A 6,000-nucleotide genomic window follows, 5' to 3' on the forward strand; every position below is an offset into this window, starting at 1 on the left:
CACCCACCGCATGGTACAAAGCCAGGGTAAGCTGGAGCAGCATGTGAAGACCATGTGCAGTTGGAGCAGCCACTGAAAAGCGAAGGTGCATCTTACTTGGTCTGTGCCTCCAACTAAGGACAGAACCTTAGGAAAACCCCTTTGGAAAGGCAGGGCCATAACCAGAGACAAAAAGGAAGAAAAAAACCTACAAGGACCCGAAGGCTACTGGACAGCACTGAAACCCCATCCTGACCAGATCAGCCAACAGGCCACCACTATGCCCTGGCTGTGGAAACCTCCTCCCATTGAGGGACCCCCACAGATAGACAATGGTGCTATCCCCACCTTTTGCAGATTCCTCCCAAATTTCTCAGTGACACTCTGGAAGAAATTAGCTGTTTTTTCAGACATTGCCATGAAATTCCTATGTCTGACTGCTTGAAGAAAAATACACTAGCTTAACCAAGCAAGCTAATCAAAACCTCTTGCACTGACAACAGTTAATTAGTTATACCCAGACATGATTAAATCAGACTAGAAGGTACTAGAAACTGGGTTTTATTATTAAAAAAAAATTAATTAAATAAAACTTTTTTAAAAGTAAGTCTTAAAAAAAGGGAATCAGAGAGCAAACATTTGTATGCCCAGTCTTCCAAAAATCAGGTGATGGTTTGGGGGTGGGTGGAAATGGAGACGTGACAAAAATGAGTCAAAACCTTTCGGTTTTAGTTTTATATACGATTAACATACAGTAGTGATCATCCTTGAAAGAGAAATCCAATTGTTGGTTCTCACTCATGGCTGGATGTTACCCACAAGTACCACCATTCACAAGTCCCATGGCGAGAACAAGTTACAGCCAGCAGCAACCTTTATGCTTTTGAAGGTGCACTGACTGCCTACGGGGGTCAGAAACTGGGTCTAATACACTGTCACAAAACACACTACACAGATTTCTTATCATCCTCTGCAGCAACACCGTTTGGGAGTGTTTTTTCACAAGTTTGCAAGTCAAAAGAGGTCAAACAAATGTTTTTCCAATGGAGATTTAAAGTTTGTACAATGAACTCAAGCCTGATGACCACAAACTTGCTAAATACCTTTCATAGGAATCAAAAAACTGCAGGCTGAAAGAAACAAAACTCCTGAAACGTTCAGCAACAGCCACTTTTCAAACTTCTGTACTTTGGATGACTGGCAAACTTCAAAGTGGTAACCACACACGCACACACACAAAAAATAAATTCAAACACGGATGCTGCAGGATGTCACTAAGTCACTATTTACCCAAGTTATCAAGTTACACTTTTCACAGGAGCAGGAAGGGGAGAAGCATTTACGGCACAACAAGTTCAGCAACTGCACTCTCATCCTTCTAAGGAATAACCGTCATTTGATGCTTAATTCAGTTCTTAGGTTTTCCTTTTCTAACGCATTTTAAACTAGAAGTAACAGATCAGAAGAGCATGAAAATACTGAAAAACATTACCTGTTCAGGGGGAGAGTGACTGCTACCACTTGTCCACTAATTATTTTTCAACTTGGGAAGCATGTCTTCTTTCAAATGACTACTTTACAAGAAGCTAATAACCAATCACGCACAATGTCCCACCCTTTGTTTGATTTAAGAGAAATCCCAAACTGGTGCGTAGCTAAACAGATGCTCAAGGTTGCAGGTAGGTATCTTTTCTGATGAAGGAAGTTAGGTAACCAAAGGTAACTTGACAAAATCTTCTAAAATACCCACACAAAGTTTCTGGACATGCTGTCTAGGTGCACTTGTAGACAATACTACTACCACCTGAAAATACTGTGTATGAAAACAAAATTAAACAAGCAAACTTGTACACCAGAACGATCTCAACAGTTAGTCAGATTGCTTGTTTCTTTTTATGAAAGTATTTTGTTGTTGGTATTTTCCCATACAACATGAACTACCTTGTTAGGATCACAATTAATAGGACACCCACTTGATCTTAAAAAAAAGACATTAGGAAACTGAGTACAGTAAGTTTAGCTATGTGGTGAGAAAACCACAAAATTGCTACCATCCCCCCCCCCCCCGTATGGTTTTGTATGGTAAAAATGTAAGGTTTTGCTGTAAAACACGCAAACCTCCAGCTAGAAAAAAAAATAAATAAATAAAAATCAACATTGCAAATAGTTCTTCATGAGCAAAGTGCTGTTAGGATGTAAGATGAAGGGCCATTTAAAAACACTCAACACGAGAGCAAGGTTGATTAAAAACCTGTTCGACTACTCCCATCTTCAAGTTGACAAGGGAATCCAACAAAGCAAAGCAAGGTAAACCTCCCGGGTACAGGAAATAACACCCAGTATTTATTCTGTACCCGACAGCTGAACCAACGTTTCTGAGGAGGTGGGGGAAACGCTTTTCCAAGCGGCAGTGGGAAAGCCTCTGGAGGCACGGACTTTGGAAAAGCCATCAGCCACCCCAAGGGGGGGCAAGAAGAAAGAGACCTCCACAGCTCCGCCTGCCCGCGGGGCGGGGAGGGGAGGGAAAGGGGGCAGCCGGCTGCGGCGGGTCTGCCGCAGGAGGAGGGGGGTGAGCAGTGGCAGGTCACAGCCCTGCGAGGCTGCAGGGGACCTCGACAGACCATCTCGTCCGACCTTCCCCGGGGAGGGGAGCCGGGAGGAGATGATCTCCCACCCCGCCCCGTTACGGCCCTTTCCCATTTCAAACACCGTCACGGTTTCTACCTCCGCTACGAACACCCACGGTTGTTTCGGGCTCAGCGCGCCTCTCTCTGCGCGAAAGACCCACAGAGGGAAGACTGGCCGGAGAAAAAAGAAAAAGTAATGTAATGAGACGCTGTTAGCGTCAGGTATGCACGCAATCTGAGCCCAGACGAACGGCCCCGCCACCGCCAGTGGCATCTCCCCGCGGCGACCGGGAAAGCTCCCGCGGGACAGAGCCCGCCCGGGGCCGCGCTGCGCCGGCCCCACCGCCCGCCCCGCGGCCGAGACCGGCGGCCGCCGCCCCGCCTCACGCACGCCGCTCGCCTCCCGCCGGCCGGCCACCGGCTGCTGGAGCCGGCCGAGACGCGCCCGGCGGGGCAGAGCCAGCCAAGCGGCGGCAGGCCGCGGCCCGGGGTCCCTCACGCCGCGCCGCCCACCCGGCCCCCGGCCCGCCTCCGCCGGCCGCCTGCCTCCGCCGCCGCAGAGGCCGCCGTGCGGGGAGGGGGGGGGACGGGGGGACGGGACCGCCGGCAGGCCCCGCCGCACCGGCGCCCAGCCCGGCCCCGCGGGTCAGCGGCGGGGGCCGCGGCCGCTCGCCTCACCTCACCACACCACCTCACCTCGCCTCGCCGTGCCGCGGCGCTGGCGGCGCCCCCCGCCGAGCAGGAAGGCGGCGGCCGGTGCCGCACCTCCCGCAGCCCCCGGCGCCCGCTGCGAGGGAGAGCGGCGACAGCAGGCGGCACCGAGGGGAGGGGAGGGGAGGGCAGGGCTGGGCTGGGCTGGGGAGGGGAGGGGAGGCCGGGCAGGGAAGTGCGGGGCGCGGAGGAAGTCTGGCGGCCGCAGCGGCAGCCCCCGCCCCGGCCTCGGCCTCGGCCCCGGCCCCGGCCTCGGCCCCGGCCCGCCGGCACCCCTCGGCGCCCCCGGCTTGAGGCAGCGCGGGGCCGGGGCCGGGGTCGCCCCGCGGGTCGAGAGGGGACCTCCCGGCGGCGGCTGCCGCCCGCGCCCCGTCCCACCGGCGCCTCCGCCCGAGGAGCGCCCGGGCTCTGCTGCGGGGTCTGGGCTGCGGCGGACCCGTGCGTCCACGCCTGCCTGCGGTAAGCCGCCGGGCAGCAGCAGCATCTGCTGTCCTCCCTTCCAGCCTGCCTTTTCCGTCCGAGCAGCTCAGGCAGAGCCCTTGGCCAGCGCTTCAGCTGAGGTCCAAATTTCCAGTCCCGACCGCAGGCGCTGGAGTTTCTGGAAAGCGACGTATGGGAAAAGCTGAGTGTCCGAAATCAGGGACGAGTGGAATAAACCTCGGGAAGCCTGTTTTAACTTTTTTTTTTTTTTTTTTTTTTTTGACAGCCAAATGGATGAGGCGGGTCTTTTCTTCGTTCGAAAATTTCAAAGCAAAAAAAAAAGTTAGGCAACGTGTTTCCCCCGTGGTTATTAGCTCAGCTGGACGCTTTCCACCATCTAGATCCGCATGTTGTTTCTGCGTGTTAAGCTTTTGCAAGTGGAAGATAAACAATCAGAGTGAAAGCAGAGTATAAAAATTGCTGCAACGGCGGTTGTAGGCTATGAAAAAAATGCAAAAAAAACCTATTAATCTTTGGTAGAAGTTACTCTTTCGAGATCAATTTCCTTAATGACATGGTTGATTTAACAAAAAAATGACATATCTAACTGAACAAAGGGCACAAACTTAACGAAACTTACCTTCCACATGTCAGAAGGTAATGCCGAATATGAGCCTTTCTTCCAGTCCTTGAAGACCGTTTAAAAATTGACAGTGTTAAGTCCTTCATTTTAGCTTTTTCATGGGAAAGAATAGATTTTATTATTTTTTAATAATAATACGTACAATAGCTTTGTCTAGCTCAGAAACAGAAATTTTTCTTGCAATTTCAAAGCCATGTTGGATCATATCCCTCTAGTTAGGGGGACATGTGATTTCCCAAGTGGAAGCTTTTTTCCCTTCTTTTTCAGTTTTTAAGGATAAGTGGATCCTTCTTTAGCAGCCCAGCACAGCCAAAGTCTAGAGTTATAATTTGACTAAAACCAGAGTTTCAAATGTTTAGGCAACTGAACTCTTTGTTGAGATTCATAAAAACACAATGAGACTCAGAAAACAGCTCATTTGTCTTTGTCAGTGAGAGAAGAAGACGTTAAACACCAATAAAAATATTCATCAGGAATAACTGTGCAAGCAAAAAAAAAAAAAAAAAAGGACTGTCTTTAGCTGTGATCACTGGTTGACTAATTTTGCCCTCCTTGCTTACAGGCAACTAAAAATTCTGGAGACATAACCTCATTATTTTCCCTGTCTCACGAGGTTATCTTGAGAGGCAGTTCTGTCCAGAAGATCGGGGGGGGGGGGGGATCATTTAGCTATAGAAATGACTGACAAGTCTCAAAACCTGATTGACTATAAAGCCTATCTTTAATAGGGAGAGTGAAGGTTTTATTAAGTCCAGCAATATCCTCAGTATGGATCCAATGAGAAGCAATTAACTTGATTTGAAAAAATACAGTGCTATGCAGTTTGCAAAAACTGATTCTAAGAGCACTTAAACACATTGATGGTGACAGAACTAGTTAAAAATATTTATAAGCAGTCATCACTTACCAGTGTTTCAGAAAATACCAGTAACTGGCAGAGAGGAAGTTGTGAAAATCTCAGATACTGCAGAGCAATGGTACTTACGTAAAAAAGGAGCAAGTGCTCTATTTAATCTTCATAGCCATCATTTCTTTCCCTATTAATTAATACTTTAAACTACAACTATAACCAATCTTGCAGAAAAATTAGAGGAACATGCAACATTAATAAGAATATATCTTTATTTAAAAAATTAATAGCCATGTATTTTAACAGAGAACTAAGAAAAATACAAGGTTTTTTTCTTTAAACATAAACATGGTAAAGCAAAGAAGTCTTGAAAGAAAACCACTCAGTTTAGAAGAACAAAATGGATGGCATATAGCAGTCAGACCACTCAGCATGGTTTCCTGTTTGCTATGCAGTCACAATCCTACGGATCTTTCAGAATTGTATTCTAACACTGCTTTGAAGCCAATAGGAACCCACATCTGCATATGTTAAACTGCAGAAAAGTTGAGGATCTCAGCAAGATCTCTTGGGACCAGTACCAGAAGCAATACACTTCATAAGGGATTGTTTATATGGGCTTCACAGGACAGTATGACCCTCAGGCAAGGGGTTGAGCTGGCTTTGAGAAGGAAGCCAGATTTGCACTTGGAAACACTACACACTAGGACTGAGTGTTAGTGTCTTACTGCTGCCAAAATACTGTGCCTGAAGACCGTGGTCTAGTGTGG

The 6,000-nt window shown here is 48.4% G+C and overlaps 1 protein-coding gene across 2 annotated transcripts in view; it reads right to left on the reverse strand.

The window, feature by feature from the left end:
* The window catches only part of GOLM1 (golgi membrane protein 1), a 35,336-nt gene extending 31,913 nt beyond the window's left edge, over positions 1 to 3,423 (reverse strand). Inside the window, exons 1-2 of one of the 2 annotated variants that reach the window (XM_075020540.1) lie at positions 3,303 to 3,355; positions 2,704 to 2,777 (exon numbers count right to left, since the gene is read on the reverse strand). The gene's annotated coding sequence lies outside the window, so the exon portion shown is untranslated. Of the gene's footprint in view, positions 1 to 2,703; positions 2,778 to 3,302 lie in introns of both variants that reach the window. The other variant, XM_075020539.1, reaches the window with a different exon arrangement.
* Positions 3,424 to 6,000: the final 2,577 nt, after the last annotated feature.

This window comes from Buteo buteo, chromosome Z (genome assembly GCF_964188355.1).
Source record: "Buteo buteo chromosome Z, bButBut1.hap1.1, whole genome shotgun sequence".
In the NCBI taxonomy this organism is placed as follows: Eukaryota; Metazoa; Chordata; class Aves; order Accipitriformes; family Accipitridae; genus Buteo; species Buteo buteo.